Genomic DNA, 24,769 nt, shown 5'->3' with positions numbered 1-24,769 from the left:
ATTAGAAGGCCTTTGTACATATTATAGTAGATGGGCAATGATGAGGGAAGATCCTTGCATCCCCAAGGAAATCCCCAAGGATTTTATGAAGAAAAGGGAAGAAAAGAAGAAGAAACAAGACTGAGGAACAATCCGTGCGGATTGTCCTGAATCCGCCCGTCCCCAGCACCACAATCCGTGCGTCTTCCTTCAAAGACGCCCGGCAAAGAAGCTACGGAAGACGTGCGTCTTCTCCCAAAGACGCCCGGGCAGAGACTCACAAATCCGGCCGTCCCGTGCCTAAGACACACGGATTCCAGTCCAGCACAAATCCGTTTCTTCAAGCTTCAAAGAAAGATGGCCTTCCTTCGAAAAATACCGGCGTTTCCCTGCTCAAATCTAAAAAGTGTAATTACTAGTTTAGCCTTAGTTAACCCTAATGCATCCACCCAATTTCCACTATAAATACCTCATTAGTCTAATTAAAAGAGCATGTTCTTCTTAGCAATCTTTAGTGTAGTTAATATCAATCAAATCTCTCTTTAGTTTTGTAATCAACAATTAATCAAGTTTTAATACAAGTTTTATTTCCTTAATCTCTCTTTTGTTCATCCTTTATTTTGGGTAATTGAAGATTATTTGGGTTATTATTGGGAGATTGACAACCTCTCAATCAAGCATCAAGTACTTCTTTTATTCTTGCTTTATTATTGGAATCATTAGTAGGTATAATTCTCTTAATCCCTTTTTTAATTATTGTTAATTACTTTCATTTATTCATCATGTTTAACTTTGTTGGTATGATTGACAACCTTGCTAGCATGATCAACATGATAATGAGTGAGTAGTCACCTAGCTAGGGTTAATGGGTAATTAGGGGAAACCAACATGGGGAATGATTCATGCTTAAATTAATATGCTTTCATGATTTATTTGCTTGCTTGTTTTGATCTCAACTCATGCACATGTTATGTTTGATGAAATGCGAGCCTATGAATCCCTGCATTTTTTACCCATCACCTATCTTTTCAATGAGACTTGTAAGACATAAACCAACTCGAGTCTCATTAGACCATGCATGTTGTTGAGTAGGGAAGATTAAGTCGACTTGTAGGTGTTGTACAATCTAATCGATTCGGCTCCGGGACCCAAACTTTCCTAAGATTGTAAGATATAACCCAACTCAATCCATCACAACAATAATTGCTTGCTTATAATTTGAGAACATATTTGTATGATCAATTCCCATGATTCCCCTATGACCCCATGACACCCTAGTGCTTTTTATCAATTGTTTACAACCCTTTTAATTCATCTTGCTTGTTTACTTTCATTGCTATTTAGTTTAGTGACCTTCTACATCAACCCAAATTGTGACACCCCTAAGACACCACTAGTTGCAATAGATATCTCATCTCAATTCCCGTCCCTTGCGATCCGACCTTTACTTGCCTCTTTATTAATTGTAGAGTTGTTTGTGAAGTTATAAATTGTGTTTGATTGGATGTGTGATGACCAACTCTTTGTCCATATCAAAAATGGCGCCGTTGCCGGGGACTGTGTTAACTTGATTTAGATTTTCTTTTATTGTTATTAGTTGTGTCTTTCTTTGCCTTGGGGAAGTAAAACTCCTCAAGGTTTGTTCTAATTGTTTTCGAGTTGTTTGATATTTTGCATGTCTAGAAGGTCACAAGGTGATTTGTTACCTTTTGATCGTGAAATTGAAAGAACTTTGACAACCAATAGAAGACTTGCTAGGAGGAATTTGAGAGGTATTGGTGAGGTTGTAGATATTCAACCAACTATTGAGTTCATCAACCCTTTTGCAAGAGAAGGTGAGGAGAACCCAACATAAAATACAACACAAAATCAACCCACAATGCCTAAGTTTTCATCACATTCCGTACCCACCGAGGAGAACCTACCCAATGGTACTCCCACACCACAACATCTAACTGGAAATTTTATTGCTAAATCCGCATTTATCCAATTAGTCGAAAGAAGCCAATTTGGGGGGATGCCTAGTAAAGACCCTCATTCTCATATGGAAACCTTTTGTGACTATTGTGATGCGATTTCTCAAACCGGTGTAACTCAAGACCAAATTCGATGGGTCTTATTTCCTTTTTCTCTAATTGGTACCGCGAAACAATGGTTGAAAGGCCTTGATAAGGCTACTCTCGGAATTGATTCTTGGAAGAAGTTGGCTCTAGATTTCTACAAAAAGTTCTATCCACCGGAAAAGACTAACATGCTAAGAGCTCAAATTACGGGTTTTAAGCAAAGGGATGAAGAATCTTTGTATGAAGCTTGGGAACGGTTCAAAGGAATTTGTCGCTCATGCCCTCATCATGGACTTAGTGAGTGGTTCTTGGTACAACAATTTTGGAACTGTCTATATGAAGATTCAAGGAACATTCTCAACATGGGATCAAATGGAATGTTCACCGAAGTTGATGACAATCAAACTTGGAACAAAATTGAGGAAATGGCGGTCCATAACTCACAATATAGTAGACCTCGCAAGGCTACTAGAGGAGGAAAGCATGAAGTGGACTCCGTTACTCAATTGGGTGCTCAACTTAGTGCTCACATTGATACCATAAATTTGAAGTTTGAAAAAGCTATGGCTAGACTTGAAGAAGCCTCAAAATCACCAAAGCATCATGTTAATGCCATGACGGCATCTTCATCAATCCCAAGTGGGATATGTGAGAATTGTGGAACTTTGGGACATGACCAAAGTGAATATAGGGGAACAAATGAACAAGTAAATGCTTTCCAAGCATACAAGAGTGGTACCCCTTATTCCAACTATTACAATGAAAACACCAAATTCCATCCAAATCTCTCATACAAAAGCCAAAATGTTCAAAACCCTCAAACAACATACACCCCACCACCCATGAGAAACCAAAATCAAAGACCCTTTTACAACCAAAACCAAGGTTACCAAAATCAAACTCCATACAATCAACAAAATGACCAAGGTTTTGATGTTCAAAAAGCGGTCCTCCAAATGCAAAAGAATCAACAAGAATTTTTCACTCAAATGCAAAAAGATAGTCAAGCAAAGGAAACCACCATCAACAACATTCTAGCTCACACCAAAATGTTGGAAACCCAATTGACTCAACTAGCATCTTCAAGCTCACAAAGACAAAAGGGGCAATTACCACCTCAAATTAATCCCCCAAGATTTGAAACGGTGAGTGTCATTCACTTGAGAAGTGGTACAAGGTATGAAGCACCGAAGAAGCAAGTTAAGGATGAAGTTGTGGAAGCTAGTGATAAAGAAGAAATTGTGCAAAACTCCAAAGATGGAGAACCATCAAAAGAAGAGATTTCAAAGAAAAATGAAGACAAGGCAAGGAGAAGGAGCCCATTGTGATTAGACTTCCTTTTCCAAGTCGTCAAGCCAAGCCCAAATTTGATGACCAACTTGGAAATTTTATGGAAATTGTGAAGAATTTAGAAGTCTCAATTCCTTTCACGGAATTAATCAATCACGTGCCGGCCTATGCAAAATACATGAAAGACATCCTCACAAAGAAGAAGTCAATCCGGAAACTTGAGACTATCGCCTTCACTAAGGTGAGTAGTGCAATACTTCAAGGGAGTTCACCTCCAAAACTAAAGGATCCGGGAAGCTTCTCAATACCGTGTACCATTGGTGACAGCACGATCAACAAAGCCTTATGTGATCTAGGGGCTAGTGTGAGTGTTATGCCGTACTCGGTGAGTAAAAGGTTGGGGATGGGAGAGCTTAAATGCACCAATATCACACTCCAAATGGCCGATAGATCGACAAGACACCATTAGGGATATGGGAAGATGTTCCCGTACGAATTGGGAAGTTTTTCATCCCGGTGGACTTTGTCATTGTTGACATGGAAGAAGACTCCAACATTCCAATCATCCTAGGAATACCTTTCTTACACACCGCGGGTGCGGTGATTGATGTGAAACATGGAGAGCTCACTCTAGAATTGGGAGATGAGAGTATAACTTTTAATCTTGACAAGACCATGAGAGCTCCCCGTTTGCATGAACCTTGTTTCATGATTGATCATTATAGCCGGAAGGATGATAGGAAGAAGTCGAAACTCCAATGGAAGAAGAAAATTGAAGATGCTCCATTCAAAGAGCAAGAGAATTGTAACAAGGAGAGCTTGCAAAGCTCATCAAAGTCAAGCAAAGAAGAAGAGGATGGCCTCATTGGCCAAGACAAGAAATTGGGAGAGTTGTCTCTATCAACTCAAGAGATCTTTAGTGATCAAGTGGTTGAAGTTTGTGGTCTTTGGGACGACGAGTTTGAAGGGATTTTTAATCCCTACATTGGCAATGCTATCTATCAAGACCGACAACAAGGGCAAAGGTCTATTGAAGATCTTTATCACGATAATGAACAAGCTTTTGATTACTTTTTCAAGGTGTTGAGCAACATCAACAACACCTTCAACATGCCCCCTTGACATCTCATCAAGAATGAGAGTTTGGTGGAGTCCTCCCTAAACCACCATTTGTAAATATTTCTAACTCCCTAACTCACATTTCAATTCTTGTATTGCATTTTTTGTCATTATTTTTGGATTTTTATACTTTGATCAAGATAATTGTCATGTTTGAGAGAAGTGAGGGAGGGACTAATGATTTCAATTAATGTGTAGTGCTTTAGCTTAGTGTGGGGATAGCAATTGCCTAGGCTATTCATGCCTTAGTAGTGCCCCCACAATGGAGAACACGAGATTTTGAAGAATGGAAAAATGACAAGGGATAAGCAAAGTACATGGATGGAACTGAATCCGGGTAAAAGGGGTAGAAACCCAGCGGATTCAAGAGAATCCGCCCGTCTTCAGGCAATCCGGGAATATTGGGCAGAAGACGCCCGTCCTTCTGAGCTGAATTATTGAAATTTCTGACTATCATCAAATCCGGGCGTCCTGCAACAGAATCCGCCCGTCTTCAGAATTCGCCCGTCTTCACTGAAAGACGCCCGTCTTTTTGGCTGAGAAAACAAGAAAAATCCCTGTAAAGGAATCCGCCCGTCTTCACTGAAAGACGCCCGTCCCGCATTTGCAAATCCGACCGTCTTTGTTCAAATCCGCCCGTCTTTAGGCGAGAATTTCCCAACCCAGAACAGGAAGAATCCGGCCGTCCCGATGGAAAGCCGTCCGTCTTCCCCCTGTAATTCAAATTTTTCAGGTTTATTATAAACCCCCTCCCACATTCATTTCTTCATTTCCTCATTCAAAACACTACTCATAAACCCCAAAACTCCAAAACCCTCATCCTCTCCATCACAAAAACAAGATTCCTCAACAACATTCACTAAAATCAAATCAAAACATCCTTTTAACAACAAATTAATCACTCCTCTTTCAATAAAATCAAAACCAAGCACAAATTCTTCAACCTTTGAGTCGATTTTTGAATTCATAAAGGCAAAGTCTTTCACCTTTAAATCGATTTGGGTACACTACAAATTGAAGATTTTTCACTCTTTTCTTGGTTTAATCATCAATGGCAAGGACAAAGGGAGCAACAAAAGCAACAAAGGCAAAGGCACCAAAGGCAAAGACACTCTCATCAAGACAAAAGAGTCTTCAAGCAAAGAAAGCATTGGCTATGGTGGTAGCTAGCCCAAACTTGGAAGTGCAACAACAACAACCTCCCATGGAAGCAACAACATCTACTACTCCGAAAATTGCTCAACTTTCGAATTATCCGGAGGTAATTTTCATTTCCAAATCCCATAGGGACACTTTTGCCAAGTTTGCTAGAAAATAATTTCTATCCACCAAGTTTATTTGTGAAGATGCCTTAGATAAGTTGGGTGTCCTTGAGCAAACTAGAGCCTTCTTTAAAGCCATGGGGTTGGAGAAATTGTTTGAATCAAAAGAATTGACATACCCCTCCCTTACCTTAGAATTTTTGAGTTCTTTGAAAGTTAATAAGGTTGAGACTATGGAAAGCATCGAGTTTCGCCTAGCTAATGTGAGTAGGCGCATCTCCTTTGAGGAAATGGGTAAAGCTTTGGGTCTTAGTGATTCACCGAGTTATTTTAAGAATGTTGTCAAGTATGACCCCGACCCTCTTTGCGAGGCGATTTCAGGAAGGAAATTTGAGAACTTTCATGCTAGTCGTGCTCTATTAGTCCACCATCCGGGCATTAGAGTGTGGCACAAGGTCATAGGGAACACCATCATTGCAAGAAAAGACACCAACCATTTCACCAAACACGATTTTGTTCTTCTTGAGTCGGCCTTGAACATTGGAAGGGAATTCACCAAGCCTTTCAACTCTCTAAGGCTTTTGGTGGATAGATGGCTAAACATTGATTGTGGGAAGCAAGGCACTACCGTTATTGTGAATGGCGGTCTAGTCACTATTCTAGCTAAATACTTTGATCCGAACTTCAACAAATATAACAAGTATGTAGCAAAGAAGGGTGGTCATCTCATTGATATTGAAACTATGATGAACAAGTACAAGTGGGTCTCTCATAACCCTCTTGACACCAAGTATGGATGGCTCACTAATGAGGCTAGATCTTTTACTTTGCCTTCGAAAATTTGTCGTTTAAGTGTCCACCGGACCAACTATCTCCTTCCCCTTTCAAAATAGGCCGAGTATATTATCCGACAACAAAAGGGTGAAATTGAAATGTCCTCCTCTTCCATTGTCACACCACCCTATCCTTTCAAATACCAAGAGTTCAAACCCGAAGGAGTCAAAGCAAGCAAGGATTATGTGACTCTTCTTATGCAAGAGATACACAAGCAAGCATTCAAGGACCGGGAAGATGCTTATTTAGCCCAATATCCACCCCTCCTACACTTAGCTAGGCAAGGACTACTAGACCTTCATGTCCTTTGCCTAGTTGGGCGGATAGAGAAGTCTTCTTTCCGAGTGCATCTAAGGGTGAGCTTCCGGGTGACAATGAGGTTGTTGATGATGAAGATGTTGATGATAACATTGATGAAGAAGCTAGTGAAGAAGGAGAAGAGGATGATGAGCAAGGTGAAGAAGCAAGTGAAGAGGAAAGTGGCGATGAGTCCACTTCTAATGAGGAAAGTGATGATAGTGATGATATGATGGAAGATTAGCAAGCTTTGGAGGCTCCTACCCTCTCGAGGTTTGTTCTACTTCTTTCTTTGTTTTAATTATTTTTCTTGATCATTGTTGGAGTAGTCCTAGCACCATAGAGGACTAACACCTCGGCCCCATTGAGGTGTTCTCATTTTATTGTTCCCACCTTTCAAAATCCAAAATGACAAATTAATTTCATGCATTGCATAGTGTGTGCATGAACTACACCCAACCTTAGGACATTAGCAATAATGTCTAGCTCGGTTTGGGGAAGTACATGCATACACAACGGGAGGTAATCTAAATTATCCTCTCCGTCATAAACAAAAAAACCATGCATCATGTAGTGTAGATTAGTGTAGCTTGCATTTAGTGTAGAAATCATGCATCATGTTTGCATAATTTCCCATCATTTTGGCCATTGAGGACAATGCCCATATTAGTGTGGGGATGGGGAATTCTAACTTAACTTCTTATTTAAAAATCCAAAAAAATTGAAAAATTTCGAAAAACCATAAAAATTTAAAAATTTGAAAAAGCCAAAAACAAGTTTATTTCCTTTGTAGTGTAGTCTTGTATATATTCTTGTATATATTGTGTTTGTTCTATCCTTGTTCACATTGATCGACTATGCCACATCCGAGACATGAGGATATTGAAGACCGCATGGTATGATCTTTCCAATCTCATTTTTCCTCTTTATGTTAATGATTATGTGGCTTTATTTTGATTGATGCGGTATAACAATGTGAACTTAGGACTTGCATTTAGTCTATATGTCATATTAGTCGGTAGAATCACTTGCATTAGGATGTATATAATAGTTGCATCATGGCATATAGTTGCATTTAGATAAAATGTTTTGAAAAGTGCCTAATTGGGAACTTTGACAAGAGCAACTAAGCCATTATAAATACTTTTTCAACTTAAGACTTTGCCTACTAAAATGGTTGTAAAACACCCTAGATTGTGTCATACTAGTGTCTTTTGACCCATGACCCAAAGCCTAGTCAAGGGTTTGCATGTGAGTCACCTATCCAACCCCGTTATGCGATGTGGACTTGGTTAACTTGTCTAGGTGACCTTGATTGACCTTGTGGTAAGGCAACCCAAAAATACTTTCTATCAATAAGTTTGAAGTGCTCATTTCGAAGATTTTGTTATGTGGAAATAATTTATTGCTAAGGAAATCTCAAATGTTATGAAACGTTAAAATGTTGAGAATTTTAGTTGTTTTGATGGAGGCGTACCACTTCGATGTGCTTTGGAGAGGGATCCATTGAATTGGGCCCCCACACGGTTGTGAATTCGACCGCCCAGAGACAGAGTGACTATCACCCCGAAAAGCTATTGTCTAGAGGTTAACCGGTTGCCTAATAAGCGATTGGCGAAAGCAAAGGACACTAGCCCGGAAGGGACAAACCCCATCTTAAATTTTTGAAATGTGAAAGTTGAATGAGGTCAATTTTTTAATACTAGTCATATCCACCCTTGTTTACAACGATTTGAGCATTTAATTCCCAAAAAGCCTTTTTGTCAAGCCACTTTGTCGAGCTTGGGACGATCCTTGACCTTTACTTTTGTAGAGAATTCGAGACTTGTCATGTCATATGCTACTAGCATCATAGGGATCATCATTCGATAACCATCCGATCGCTCTTGATGAAAGCATTTGGAAATTGAGGACGAAAGTAGTCTAGTTTAACACCATTTGGAAGTGATTTAGTGCCATCCTCTTAGCCTTAGTAATTTGTTGAACTAGTATTTGTGAAGGATTATATGCTCTTAAATTTGTTCCTCTTTAGTTGACTCCGCCACTTGATGAGGAAGTGGCTATTCTTTTTGTAGATGCATCCATTATTTGATTTTGTGTGCTTAATGTTTGGATGTGTCGCCATTTTGGCAAGACCCACCTTGCCTTGCAAGAAGGCATCCTACCTCATGGTTGTCTTGTTGTGAGTTGAAGGGGCAGAGTGAGACCCGCTAATTGTCTCATATCGGCTATGTTATTAGGTTAGTTTAAATAATGGTCCTAGTCTTTGTCACCTCTTTACTCGGGACGAGCAAAGGTTCGGTTTGGGGATATTTGATGTGACCAGAATTAGAGCATATTTAGCCCCCGAATTAGCCTTGTTCCCATGCTTTTTAGTGCATATTTGGGTCATTTATTGTCTTTAGTTCCTTGTTTTGCATATTCTTTGAGGTTTTGTGTCCTTGGTAGGAAAGGAGTGCAAACCTTGCATTTTCATGGCAAAATGAGACTAAATTGATTGAATTCAATGACCAAGCATCAAGGAGAGACAAGATTAGAAGGCCTTTGTACACATTATAGTAGATGGGCAATGATGAGGGAAGATCCTTGCATCCCCAAGGAAATCCCCAAGGATTTTATGAAGAAAAGGGAAGAAAAGAAGAAGAAACAAGACTGAGGAACAATCCGTGCGGATTGTCCCGAATCCGCCCGTCCCAAGACACACAATCCGTGCGTCTTCCTTCAAAGACGCCCGGCAAGAAATGGCTACCGAAGACGTGCGTCTTCTCCCAAAGACGCCCGGGCAGAGACTCACAAATCCGTCCGTCCCGTGCCTAAGTTGCACGGATTCCAGTCCAACACAAATCCGTTTCTTCAAGCTTCAAAGAAAGATGTCCTTCCTTCGAAAAATACCGGCGTTTCCCTGCTCAAATCTAAAAAGTGTAATTACTAGTTTAGCCTTAGTTAACCCTAATGCATCCACCTAATTTCCACTATAAATACCCCATTAGTCTAATTAGAAGAGCATGTTCTTCTTAGCAATCTTTAGTGTAGTTAATATCAATCAAATCTCTCTTTAGTTTTGTAATCAACAATTAATCAAGTTTTAAGACAAGTTTTATTTCCTTAATCTCTCTTTTGTTCATCCTTTATTTTGGGTAATTGAAGATTATTTGGGTTATTATTGGGAGATTGACAACCTCTCAATCAAGCATCAAGTACTTCTTTTATTCTTGCTTTATTATTGGAATCATTAGTAGGTATAATTCTCTTAATCCCTTTTTTAATTATTGTTAATTACTTTCATTTATTCATCATGTTTAACTTTGTTGGTATGATTGACAACCTTGCTAGCATGATCAACATGATAATGAGTGAGTAGTCACCTAGCTAGGGTTAATGGGTAATTAGGGGAAACCAACATGGGGAATGATTCATGCTTAAATTAATATGCTTTCATGATTTATTTGCTTGCTTGTTTTGATCTCAACTCATGCACATGTTATGTTTGATGAAATGCGAGCCTATGAATCCTTGCATTTTTTACCCATCACCTATCTTTTCAATGAGACTTGTAAGACATAAACCAATGATACCCGTCGTCTAGTACCAAAATTAAATTTATAATTCCAAACTAAAACTATAGCTAGTGATAGTAAGGGTCGAACCACAGAGAGACAAGGTTGATTTTGTTTGCTATTTTCAGTCTATAAAAGTAACAATTAAATGGGGGTTTGAAATTGGTTGGCTAAAACTAATGGCAATGAAATTAAAAGTAAACTAAAGAAACTGGATTAAATCAAATATAAAAGAAATGCTAAGACGGTCGGTTCACTATAGCTGCGATGGCGCATAATCCTAGGTAAGTCTGAAATAAAGTCGTGTAGATGGGTAAATAACAAGTCCTCACGGTCCAAGTTAACCAGTAGCTCCTTTCGGCCTATGCTACTAGCCCCTAAGTCTCACTAATGCTAGCTCTCGCACTAAAAAGTGATTCTTAAAGCCTAAATTACCTGTCTTTCGATCTTAGCAATTTAGTTGTTCTAATTCATCAATTATTTCCCTCCCCCATCTCTAGATCTTAATGGGTTGGTCAATACTGAGCATCTAACAGGTTCCCTCTCGGTCTCGCTGTCAAATATTGCTATTAATAAATTAAAAACGATGCTAATCATACACGCGTCAGTCGATCGACCACTATAGGCAGTCGATCGACCAACTAGCACAGTCGATCGACCAGAGAAGCCAGTCGATCGACCAATGCCCTAATTCAGGTCGCCTAATTCTACGCCATCTACGCTATAGATCCCTTACATCCTAGCACAAGGGATTTAGCTACTCATGTCTATGACGAAAATAACAATAAGATTAAAGCATAAAACTACTGAATTCATGATTGGAATAATTGAATAAATAAATAACATAAAATGATAAATTCGGCTTCGGGAAACTAATCTACCAATTCTAAACTAAGAACAAAAAGAGTAATGAAACTGAAATAAGAACAAGAGAATACCAAATGGAATTTGCAGAACAAAGATCCAAAACCGAATGCAAAACTAACTTGTATTGAAGGAAATAATTGTAAACTAAAGAACCCTAGAATTTTTATGATGAAAACTGGATGCTACCAACTGAAACCTAAGCTACGCTATATAGGTATACAACGTAGTTCTTATTTCCTAAAACCTAATTACGATGGGCTTCTAAATTCTCGTTCTATTAATTCACGCATCAGCTCGTAGAGTGGTCGATCGAGCACTAGACCCAGTCGATCGACCAAGTATAGCTGAACAGTAGCTTCTGATACTCGTGGTCTGGTCGATCGACCAAAAGTACCAGTCGATCGACCAAGGGTGCTGTACAGTAATACATTCTGACGAATTCTGCAGCGCGCACCGATCTTAAAACAGCTGCCATTTCTTTGTTACTTGGTCAAATCAGGCGTTCTACGCGGCGTTGGAAAGCTAAGAGGATAAGCTTTCACCTCCAATTAGAATCACTCGATTATCTGCTCTAGAACTCGAGATATAGCCATCTGAAGCAGCCTGCAATGTCGTGAGGTGCTTCTTTGCTTGTTAAACTCGTACGCACCCATGCTTTTGCTATCTTCAGGCCTTGAAATGCATTCTAAACTTCATGTCCGAGTCAAACATTCATGTCCTTCCTAAGCTTAGCTTCCGGGGTCAAGATTTGGTTCATTTTCTACTCATTTCCGCAATAATCTGCAATATTACATAAAAACACGAGAGTAGACAGAAATAGGGGAAATAGTAGAATAAACTACATATAATAGACATAAAATGCGTGGAAATAAAGATGTAAAACATCATATTATAGACACGCATCAAACTTCCCCAAACCAAACCTTTGCTTGTCCCCAAGCGAACTAAATGCAAAACTAAATCTAGATAGAAAGGAGCAAAACATGGACAAACTGAAAACCGTCTACTTAAACCAATTTAATGCATATGAATCAACTACTAAAAGCGCAATGTCAAGCAAACGAATTTATGCGTATTTCAAAAGGATGTTGAACTTTCGACCTTGCAAGACTTTCAAAATTGGACTCTCACGGGTCGCTCAATCACACAATACAGCACAAGGTGAGTAAATGTAAAAGATAGAAAGAAGTAAATTTTGTAGTGACACTCACCTAACTACGACCTATAAGAACATGCCTGCATTCTAACATGAAAATGATCTCTACAACCGTACATATGCATTCCAACCAACAAATGACCATGACACATGCCGAGATATAAATATGGGATATGTGAGGTAATGGGTAAGAAGGGGCTAAAACGATTTGGATATGTGGAGTGAAAAGACCGAGCTAGCAACAACGGGATCCAAATAATGCGCACTTCCCAACTTCAAACTCAACTAATCGATCGGAACGGTGCTAACTGAAGCACAAATCTCACAACCTCCGAGATATGTCAACTCCCCAAAAGATATAAATAATACATGGGAGTAAAAACCACCAAATCATAATAGTTGAAACATGTGATTTTCGAATTTTCTTTTTTCTCTCGGGCTGCAGTCGATCGACTAAGATGGCCAGTCGATCGACCACCCTCAACAGTACAACACGCATTTCTCTTTTTTTTTTTCTTTTTCTAATCATTTTTTTTTTCTTTTTTTTTTTCTTTCCAAACCTTTTTCTTTCCTTTCCTTCCACCATTTCACCAACATCTCGATAAAGAGTAATATAACCAACCCGCAATAAACACGTTCCCAAAGACTAATATTACTAGCTTGACAAAGGCAGGCTAAATATAGGATGTAGTTAAGGGACAAAAGGCTAAATTTGGCTATGAGGGGTTCATGGGCAAAATAAGAAAAGGGAAATCTCTACCACATGTGTCAACAAACCACAAACCGAATGCATACAGGTATTAAGTAGATCAAGTTCATGTTTATGCAAATTAATGTAACATGTCTTATAAGGAGTGCTACTCACATTCCTACATGAAATCGGTCATGAATGTCACCGATTTATAGGCTCTAATCCTTAGAAAGATTTTTGTAGTTTGCCAAAATTTTCAAGTCAAGTCTACTAGTTCAACAAATTTTGAAACGAAATTCGATATATTGCGAAAACTTTTGCTAAAAGAAGTGATAAAGTGCAAGGCTTAAGCAAATGACAACTATCAGCAATGAAATACTCCAATCAGACTCAACCTAAAATGCAAAAGAAACGTGAATTTTCGTGAATTTTTTTTTTATTTTATGACATTTTTCAATTTTTATGAATTTTTGTATATATAAGAAATAAATACAGTGCAAACAGAAATGAATAAACGTGAATGCAAAACAAATGCAAATGCAGACTCAAGTGTGCATTACCCTCCCCAAACCAATTCGGACAATGTCCTCATTGGACCAACTACTACCTAACAGCAAGCAACAGCAGCAGAATGTAAGAGGGCGGTAAAAATGCAAACTAAACTTAAAGGAGATAAAATAAAATGGAGTAGGAAACTCACAAGATATAACTTCCCAAACCAGGACATGAAACGGGGAGATAAAAGCAACCGTGATACAAAGAGGGGATCACGAGCATACATCGTCGCGGCAACAATGCGGGGGGCCACAACGAGAATAGAAGTACTAGCAGTGAATCGCGTCAATCTAACTCTGCAACAACTTGAGTTCTTATAAATAATCAAACAATAAGGCAAACCTCCCCAAACCAATTCCCGACAAAAGGGAATTGCAATAAATCAATTAGAAATAGGGAGAAAGAACTCAAATAAATTACCAACAAAACATAATTAAACCAAAATAAAAGCAGCGGAAGTTGGTTTAATTAAAACTTGAAAAATATTTAGGTAAACAAATTGGTAGTTTTAATTGCAAAAAATTGTAAAACTCAGGTAAAGGATGTAGCATGTAAAAATTAAAAACAAAGGAAATAAGGAGGAGAAATAAACGAGAGAGAAAAGGAGAAAAACTCCTCTATCTCGAATTGCACAGCGGCAAGAACTCGATCAAGAATCAGCAGGGCTCGATCGTGACAACCTCCATGGAACGATTTCCTATCCTCTATCAACTCCATATTACCTGAAAATTTCACAAATATGCAAAATACAAAAATACCAATACCAAAACTTGTCCATAGTCAACGCAAATAAACTAAACTAAAACTAAACGTCCTAATAAAAGCAGTAAATAGTTCAACAAAAACCCAAAATTACAAAATAATTACAGCCGAATAGCACTACGGCTCAATAACAAGCTACCCCAAAGCAGGGCACTTGACCAAAAGAAGTCATTTCAGCAGTATGGACCGCTACTCTAGGCTTCCAGACAACTGGCCTGATCGGAGGAAGGGTATCTGGTGTCGCAAAATCAATGACACGCTTCTTCACTTTGCCCGCCTCTCTCTCTCATTTGCTCAAATTCCGTCTCACTAGTATCACCAGGATCTCCTATGCCCTCTCTCGCCATGACCTGCAAAGAATGAATTAACGACATGGTCCTCCAATTTGCTCCCAAGCTGGGGCGGAGGTGTCAATACAGCAGAATATAACTCAGTAATAGCACTAGGAGGATCCGTAATAGGATCTATAGAGGATATGGCGTCACAAGGTTTGACTTGCATTGGTGCCTTATGAACGCCGGTCTGGAAAAGGGTCAAATTTTTATCCCCTACCTGCACAGTCATGGTCCTATCCCCGAAATTTATCACTGCACCAACAGTGCGCAGGAATGGTCGTCCTAAAATGATAGGAGTGTGTCGGTCTTCGGGAATATCCAAAACCAAAAAGTCAACGGGAATAAAGAATTTCCCTATCTGCACAGGTATGTCCTCTAAAATACCTATTGGCCGTGATTGGGTACGGTTGGCCATCTGCACGGTAATATCAGTAATGCGAAATTTAGTGAAACCAAGTCTCCCAGCAAGAGACAACGGCATAACACTGACACTAGCCCCTGTATCACATAGGGCGTTATCAACTATATGGGTCCCAATACAGCAAGATATAGAAAAACTACCCGGGTCAAATCGTTTATGAGGTAGCTTATTTTGAAGATGGGCGGTGCCGTTGCGGCAGTGAAAGCTACTACACGAAGATCCTCTATATGTCGTTTACGGGATAAAATATCTTTCATAAATTTCATATAGGAAGGTACCTGGGTAATTAAATCAATGAAAGGAACAGTTACCTCAAGACCCTTGACGACCTCCAAAAACTTGTCGAATTGACGCTCCAACTTTGCATTCTCTAAACGCTCCGGATATGGGACTGCAACACTGGCCATAGGATCAGCAACCTTTGGCTTCCGTAAATTTAAAACCTCCGTCAAATCATTAATAAGTATAGAATCATGAAAACTAGTTGACGGATTTGCGTCCTGTACTGGAGATCCAGTCGATCGACCATTGGGCTCGGTCGATCGACCAATATGGCTGGGCGTGAACAGTTCCTGGATAGAAACATCTTCGTCAGGAACCTCAGTCGATCGACTGACTGTGTTGGTCGATCGACCACATGCGCTGGGTTCAATTAGTTTCTGGTCAGAAACTCTTTTATCTGACACTTCAGTCGATCGACTGACAATGTTGGTCGATCGACTAGAAGTACTGGCAATTGAGCTCGTTTTTTCGCCAGAAACTAAACTAGCTTCTTTATCATTTCCCGAGTCTTCTTCTAGCTTGTCGGGACTTTCATAAGAGAGGCCACTTCTGAGATTAATGGCATTGATTGTCTCAATTGGCCCTTCACATTTGCTTGAAGAATTAGCGACTTGCTTAGCCTCTATATTCTCCAATTGCTTCACAAAATTCTTTGAGGACTCAATTCCAGCTGCTTCCATATTCGCCACTTGAATCAAAAGAGTTTGGACCGTTTCTCTCAACTTCGCGGTCTCATCTGAATTATGGATAGGAATTTCAACTCTTTCCTTGGAAGATTCAGAGGCCTCGAGCTTCTCGAGACGGGCAGTAATAGAAGTAATAAGTGTCACAACGGCACTCATTTCATCACTTTGTTTTGGCGAATTTCCACGCGAACTACCAAACTCAGCTCTATGGACTGCCATCTCCTCAATAGTGTTCCAACCTTTATTCTGACCGGTATTGTTTTGGAACCTACCATTCGCAGCTGCGTCCAGGATAACCTTGTAATCATCATACAAGGAATTGTAGAATAAGTTGCAAAGATACCACTGCTGGAAACCATGGTGAGGGACAGCTCGGACCAAACTTTTGAAACGTCCCCATGCTTCACAAAAACCCTCGTCGGCTCCTTGCTGGAAACTTGTGATTTTACTTCTCAAGGCGTTAGTCTTCGAAAGTGGGAAGTACTTCTTGTAGAAGGCTAATGCTAGAGATGTCCAGTCCGTTATTCCAGCTGCTACCCTATCAAGGTAGCGGTACCAATCTCGCGCCGAATCCTTCAAGGAGTACAAGAACATAAATCCCTTCACTTCATCTTGAGTTACCCCAGCCGGTATAGGTATGGAACAGCAATAGTCTGTGAAAGTTTCCATATGCTTCAAGGGGTCTTCATCTGGCAGACCCGCGAACTGATTTCGCTCCACTAAATCAATATAAGAGGAACGAAACTCGAAACTACCGGTAGTAGGGGTAGGTAACTGGCGCCCCTTTGGCTGAAAATTATCATATATTGTAGCCATAATTTCCAAAGTGAGAGTACTCAAGTCTTCCTCTCAAAAACCTGTCTTCTAACTGTGCAAAAGCAAAACTAGAAGCAAAGGTAAGCAACGGCCTCAAGGAACCAAAGTTCCTTGAGACAAGAAAAATAAACTAAAATAAGGCAAACAAAATTACATCGTCTCCCCGGCAACGGCGCCAAAATTTGATACCCGTCGTCTAGTACCAAAATTAAATTTATAATTCCAAACTAAAACTATAGCTAGTGATAGTAAGGGTCGAACTACAGAGAGACAAGGTTGATTTTGTTTGCTATTTTCAGTCTATAAAAGTAACAATTAAATGGGGGTTTGAAATTGGTTGGCTAAAACTAATGGCAATGAAATTAAAAGTAAACTAAAGAAACTGGATTAAATCAAATATAAAAGAAATGCTAAGACGGTCGGTTCACTATAGCTGCGATGGCGCATAATCCTAGGTAAGTCTGAAATAAAGTCGTGTAGATGGGTAAATAACAAGTCCTCACGGTCCAAGTTAACCAGTAGCTCCTTTCGGCCTATGCTACTAGCCCCTAAGTCTCACTAATGCTAGCTCTCGCACTGAAAAGTGATTCTTAAAGCCTAAATTACCTGTCTTTCGATCTTAGCAATTTAGTTGTTCTAATTCATCAATTATTTCTCTCCCCCATCTCTAGATCTTAATGGGTTGGTCAATACTGAGCATCTAACAGGTTCCCTCTCGGTCTCGCTGTCAAATATTGCTATTAATAAATTAAAAACGATGCTAATCATACACGTCGGTCGATCGACCACTATAGGCGCATCGATCGACCAACCACAAGCACTGATCGATCGACCGAGAAAGCCATCGATCGACCAATGCCCTAATTCAGGTCGCCTAATTCTACGCCATCTACGCTATAGATCCCCTACATCCTAGCACAAGGGATTTAGCTACTCATGTCTATGACGAAAATAACAATAAGATTAAAGCATAAAACTACTGAATTCATGATTGGAATAATTGAACAAATAAATAACATAAAATGATAAATTCGGCTTCGGGAAACTAATCTACCAATTCTAAACTAAGAACAAAAAGAGTAATGAAACTGAAATTAGAACAAGAGAATACCGAATGGAATTTGCAGAACAAAGATCCAAAACCGAATGCAAAACTAACTTGTATTGAAGGAAATAATTGTAAACTAAAGAACCCTAGAATTTTTATGATGAAAACTGGATGCTACCAACTGAAACCTAAGCTACGCTATATAGGTATACAATGTAGTTCTTATTTCCTAAAACCTAATTACGATGGGCTTCTAAATTCTCGTTCTATTAATTCACGCATCAGCTCGTGGAGTGGTCGATCGACCACTAGACCCAGTCGATCGACCAAGTATAGCTGAACAGTAGCTTCTGATACTCGTGGTCTGGTCGTTCGACCAAAAGTACCAGTCGATCGACCAAGGGTGTTGTACAGTAATACATTCTGACGAATTCTGCAGCGCGCACCGATCTTAAAACAGCTGCCATTTCTTTGTTACTTGGTCAAATCAGGCGTTCTACGCGGCGTTGGAAAGCTAAGAGGATAAGCTTTCACCTCCAATTGGAATCACTCGATTATCTGCTCTAGAACTCGAGATATAGCCATCTGAAGCAGCCTGCAATGTCGTGAGGTGCTTCTTTGCTTGTTAAACTCGTACGCACCCATGCTTTTGCTATCTTCAGGCCTTGAAATGCATTCTAAACTTTAAGTCCGAGTCAAACATTCATGTCCTTCCTAAGCTTAGCTTCCGGGGTCAAGATTTGGTTCATTTTCTACTCATTTCCGTAATAATCTGCAATATTACATAAAAACACGAGAGTAGACAGAAATAGGGGAAATAGTAGAATAAACTACATATAATAGACATAAAATGCGTGGAAATAAAGATGTAAAACATCATATTATAGACACGCATCAACCAACTCGAGTCTCATTAGACCATGCATGTTGTTGAGTAGGGAAGATTAAGTCGACTTGTAGGTGTTGTACAATCTAATCGATTCGGCTCCGGGACCCAAACTTTCCTAGGATTGTAAGGTATAACCCAACTCAATCCATCACAACAATAATTGCTTGCTTATAATTTGAGAACATGTTTGTATGATCAATTCCCATGATTCCCCTATGACCCCATGACACCCTAGTGCTTTTTATCAATTGTTTACAACCCTTTTAATTCATCTTGCTTGTTTATTTTCATTGCTATTTAGTTTAGTGACCTTCTACATCAACCCAAATTGTGACACCCCTAAGACACCAATAGTTTCAATAGAAATCTCATCTCAATTCCCGTCCCTTGGGATCCGACCTTTACTTGCCTCTTTACTAATTGTAGAGTTGTTTGTGAAGTTATAAATTGTGTTTGATTGGATGTGTGACGACCAACTCTTTGTCCATATCATCTTTGAAGGCACGGATATGATTGAGTGGGTCTTCCACTCCTTTGAACTTGGGCACATCAGTCAGGGTAAAGTTGTCGGGTAGCTGATCCCCAACAGGTTCGAACCTTCGGTTGTTCTCAAGATGGATATTGTTACCCCGGGCTAGGAGATGTTCTTCCAAGAGCTTTAGCCTCTTCTCAGTTTCAGTCAGAGGTGGAGTGTTATGTTCTCCAGTTTCTTTATTTTCCAGGGTGTTAATACGGGTCTCGACACGATCCAGGGTGACCTTAAGAGTAGTGAGTAGGCTGGCTAGCTGAGCAGTTGTGACATCTTAGTTGTTATCATTGTTGTTGCTGTTGACAGACAAAGTTGAAGACGGGGTCATGGCTCTGAGGCAGAAAAATGGCTCACATTACAACTCAATCCGACATGGTTCAAAGACTGAACGCAGACAACACGAAGGATGAGACAAAGAGCAGACTCAACAAGACGAGGATGACTGTGTGTGGTACCTCGGTGCTGACTCGATTTATTACGTGACGGTGTTGACCGAACTTTTGATACGCGTCCAATGTAGTGGCGGGACACCGTTGGACAAGTCTCGTGGTGAGACGACTCATAACTAAAGACCCATAAGTACGTTTGCTTCGACTCGATAGACACGAGGCGGAATTGGAATGGTGGACTGAAGTTTTCGAAAATAGAAATTTTCAAAAAGATTCATTTGTCGCTTTATGGACGGCTTCCGAAGATAGGGATCTCCGCAAGTTGGTCAGTTGAAAGGGTTGTCTTAAGTTTATTTGCAAAAGACGGTTTTGAGTTTGAGTCGGCTCGGAAAACAATGTACTGTTTTCCAAGACGGTTTTTGAAATTCAAAATTGTATGTTTTGAAAATCGGGTTTGAAATGTTTGAAGAGGTCTCTGGGACGGTGTATGGTCCTCGGGATCTCGCAAGTGTCTCGAGAAAAGGGTGTGTGCTTTTCTCGGGTTTTGAAAGAGCCATTGTCGGCGCGAGACGGGTTAAAATCCATGTCTAGACGCGGCGATTATAACGGTGTAAAAAGGTGATTTGAAATAGTTGTAGAAAACCGAATTTGAAAATCGTCATTATGACGGCCTAGAAAGGCGTGTTGAAATGGTTATAAAAACCGGGTTCAAAATCATCATTACGACGGCCTAGAAAGGCGTGTTGAAATGGTTATAAAAATCCGGGTTTGAAAATCGTCATTACGACGTCCTAGAAAGGTGTGTTGAAATGGTTATAAAAACCGGGTTTGAAAATCGTCATTACGACGGCCTAGAAAGGCGTGTTGAAATGGTTATAAAAAACCGGGTTTGAAAATCGTCATTACGACGGCCTAGAAAGGCGTGTTGAAATGGTTATAAAAAACCGGGTTTGAAAATCGTCATTACGACGGCCTAGAAAGGCGTGTTGAAATGGTTATAAAAACCGGGTTTGAAAATCATCATTACGACGGCCTAGAAAGGCGTGTTGAAATGCAACGGTCGGCGAAAGACCGAGGTTTGAAATGGCCATTATAACGGCGCAAAAAGGTATTTTTGAAAGTTTGAAAATGACACGGAAGGACTTATGATCAAGTAGCACATAAGCACTCACAGTTTCATTATATTATGCGTAATGCTGACACGGGTTTTGGCTTAAAAGGGTGGGTTACACACCAAGCAATCAAACCCCGATTTGCGAGAGGGATACCAATCCAAACAAAATGTGTAAGGAGGGTGCCCTAGCCTCGTGCTCGAAGGTGATGAAAGCTCTTTGACGAAACAGAAATATGTATCATCAATGGTATGCTTGACTCAATCGAGATTCGAAACGCAGGGATGAGAAAACTCACGCTGACGAGACGAGCCAATTGGTCGAAAAGGGTTAGGTTATGGGCCCGGACAAAAAACCTGACCGTGCCCGTAATATCAATTAATGCATTCCAACCAAGACCTCAATCGAGTCTCACCATCTAGGGATCATAAAGACGTAAGTGTCCTAGTTCTCCCCAGCGGAGTCGCCAATCTGTGGACATAGCCACCTACACGCCAAGTCAATCTGTGGACGTATAGCGGTCTTTTGAAAGCCACGCTCGGCGGCGTAAAGATGATTTCGACCGGATCGTTTTAGATCGGTCGGTTTCGTCTCGGTAAGGGTCTCGAAACAATTAGAGATGTTCGGAGTCGCCACCAAGCATTTGTGGGATGCTTGGAACCCGTTCGAATCCACTTTATAGCTCGATCAAACGAAGCACAAAGCAGTGTTTGACATAGGTACTAAAGATAAGGAATCGTCCCTCTTTAGTATCATATCACTAGAATGACTCTCGTACGCTCTGGATAAGGTCGTCCACTATCCAAAGTTTCTGAGTAAGAGGTGAAGGTATGTATTGGGAAGCCCTTTAATCAGACTCCCAATCCCGCCCGCGGTAGCGGCCTCTTCTGATCGATCTTGGTTGGTTGAATGCAAAAGTTGATAAAACGGTTTAAATGCATGAATGCGCATCCAATAATTTAAACCTAACATGTGAGAGCTTTCTAAGTCGGTTTATTTAATCCAAGTATCAAGTATAAGATGTCGAGTTGGATTAATGGTTGATTTGCATGCAAGACGGAAATTAAACATCCATTTACCGTATTAGGTTTATGGTGCATAACGTGATCCATTTGTCTTAGTAAGGCATTTTGCAAATATGATTAGTCGTCTGATCCGTCCTATATCCGGGTTAACCGGAGTCGGGATAGTCCTAGACTAATGCTGGAAGGGGAACAGAACCTACACCAGGCAGCCATATGAGGCGCGAGCCTGTTGGCGATGCAAGGGGGTCTCCCCTGGTTTTGAAAATAGGAAAAGAAAAGGCTTGTTTAGGCGCGGGTCAGTCAACGGTTTAAGACGCGTTCTGACCATTGAAAAAAAAACTTTTATAAAACGTGTTGAAAAATGGGTATTTGAACCCGTTTTGGTTTGAAAGGGTCGTTTAGACCGTATTTGTTGATTTGAGGAACGAGACTCGAATAATCATCATTATTTTGATGATATTCGGTGTCAGGTTCGACTTGGCAAGCTTGATATGAATAGTTTTGAAAATAATTATGAACTAATTGTTTTAAGTTCATTTGAATATAATTAGTCGATACTCATCATCGTACTCGGGTTAAAATCCGACATGGTATGTAGAACCAAGGATGACTTTGTGTTGGTGACTAATACATTTATTTTGAAAATGTAAAGAAATGAAGAAAGGCTTTAAAATACATTCCGAAATGTAAAGAAATGAAATAAAAGGCTTTAAAATACCTTTTAAATGTAATTAACCAAATATTATCACCGAAACACGGATTAAACCGTCATGGTATTAAGAACCAAGGCTGAAAAATATTTTATGGTTAAAAATTTGTAAAAATAAATAAAATAGAATAAAAAAAGGTTTGAAAATATTTGAAATGGTAAAATCCGATTACAAATATGAAAATTAATTAATGAGGAAAGACGAGAACAAACACGGTTGAGTCTGACCTGGACATCCCATTGAGGTGCGAGCCTTTGTGCAGAACAAGAGGCTTCTGTCTCAGGCCAAAACTCAGTTTTGGCTCGTCTACCCTATGTTTTGGATCGTGTTATGCATGATTTAGCATGTTATAGTCATGAAATAAGTAAAGACATGATAAAAGAAGGATTTTTACACCCTCATACTTACATGCTTGGTTATGGCGAGAAACCGACGTAAGTGTAACAACTCGTTTGGTCGGAAAATACTCGGTTTAAAACCGTTTTAGTAAGTAAAAAGAGTGTTTTATTAAGATTAGTGATGGTGTAGTGGTCGAAGTGGTCGGTCAAGTGATTTAATGCACGATGACGGTACCAAGCAATGTGTAAGGCTTGTATTTACGATCGGTAGGTCGTAAATACGCGTCGGATTGTGACTTAGGAAGTCGAGTCGAGAATTTTAAGGTAGAAAAGAGGGGGCGGACACTCGCGTAAATTCTCAAATGGGGGCATTTGAGGTGTATTTATAGGAAAATGAGTGGTTGTGTGAGTTTTGAGCGACGTGGCCACCTGGGCTGCTCAAATAGGGGCGAGCCACGTTGCGGGTCTTCGAGTTGTCCTGTCACTTTCACACAAATGCAATCATGATTTGTTCTATCCTTGGATTTGTAGTCACATGTTTGGTACTTGACCATTCATGAGTCCGGGAAATCATAGTATAAAAGGCTTTGAATGATTTGTTTTTAGTGGTTGACTCGGCTTGACTCGTTATTGGAGTCGGGATTTGAATTTTTGAGTCGATTTTTGGTCCGGTGTCGGTTTTGACTTTAGTTATTGACATTGCGACCCCGTCGTCATGCATTAAACAATCCAAGTACTTTTGAAAAGTTTTAAAATGTTTTATTTTTGAAATCATTTTAAGTTTTCCGACGTAAAGTTGTACACAAACTTTCGATCAAACGCCGCGATTCCAAAGCATGTTATAGTCCGATAATCATCAGGTGTTTATTAGAGTCTCAGCAGATACTGGGTATCTACATAGCCGCCTACCGGTCCGTAGTCACGGGCCACCTGCACGCCAAGCTAAACTGTGGACGTACAGCGGTCTTTTGAAAGCCACGCTCGGCGGCGTAAAAATGCTTTCGACCGGATCGCTTTAGATCAGTCGGTTTCGTCTCGGCAAGGGTCTCGAAACGATACAGAGATTTTCGGAGTCGGCACCAAGCATTTGTGGGATGCTTGGAACCCGTTCGAATCCACTTTATACCTAGGTCAATCAAGGCAAAAAACAGTGTTTGACATAGGTACTAAAGATAAGGACTCGTCCCCCTTTTAGCATTCTATGCCTAAAATGACTCTCGTACGCCCTGGATAAGGCCATCCACTATCTAAAGGTTCTGAGTAAGGGGTGAGGGTACATATTGGGAAGCCCTTTAATCAGACACCCAATCCTGCCCGCGTTAGCGGCCTCTACTGATCGATCATGGTTGTTTAAGTGCAAGAGTTGATAAAACGGTTTAAATGCATGAATGCGCATACAAAAGTCTTAACCTAACTTGTGAAGATTTCCTAAGTCGGTTTGTTAATCCAAATATCAAGTCATTGATATCGAGTTGGATTTAGATTGATTTACATGTGAAAACGGAAATTAAACATCCATTTACCAAATTCGGGTTATGATGCTTAACACGATCCATTTATTTGAAAAAGAGTGTCAAATGACAAAGTGTAAAAATGTAAGTTTGTCAATGTGATCCGCCATGTATTCGGATTAACCGTAATCGGGATCGTCCTAGACAAATGCTAAAATGAAACAGAACAGTGCCAGGCAGCCCCATTGGGGCGCGAACCTATTGGCGTGGGAAAGGGCTCTGCCCAGGTTTTAAAATATGAAAATA

At 40.0% G+C, this 24,769-nt stretch overlaps 2 non-coding genes across 2 annotated transcripts; one reads left to right on the top strand and one right to left on the bottom strand.

Moving 5' to 3' along the window:
* Nucleotides 1-2,230: 2,230 nt before the first annotated feature.
* LOC141650592 (small nucleolar RNA R71) lies at nt 2,231-2,337 on the bottom strand. The gene has a single exon (XR_012546616.1). It is a non-coding gene; the product is annotated as a small nucleolar RNA R71 (small nucleolar RNA).
* Nucleotides 2,338-16,508: 14,171 nt separating this feature from the next.
* Nucleotides 16,509-16,615, top strand: LOC141650181 (small nucleolar RNA R71). Its single transcript, XR_012546230.1, has one exon. It is a non-coding gene; the product is annotated as a small nucleolar RNA R71 (small nucleolar RNA).
* The last annotated feature ends 8,154 nt before the right edge of the window (nt 16,616-24,769 follow it).

Source organism: Silene latifolia, chromosome 3, assembly GCF_048544455.1.
Source record: "Silene latifolia isolate original U9 population chromosome 3, ASM4854445v1, whole genome shotgun sequence".
NCBI classification, from domain to species: Eukaryota; Viridiplantae; Streptophyta; class Magnoliopsida; order Caryophyllales; family Caryophyllaceae; genus Silene; species Silene latifolia.
The sequence above is the reverse complement of the archived record's forward strand: the minus strand, read 5'-3'. Positions and strand labels throughout refer to the sequence as shown.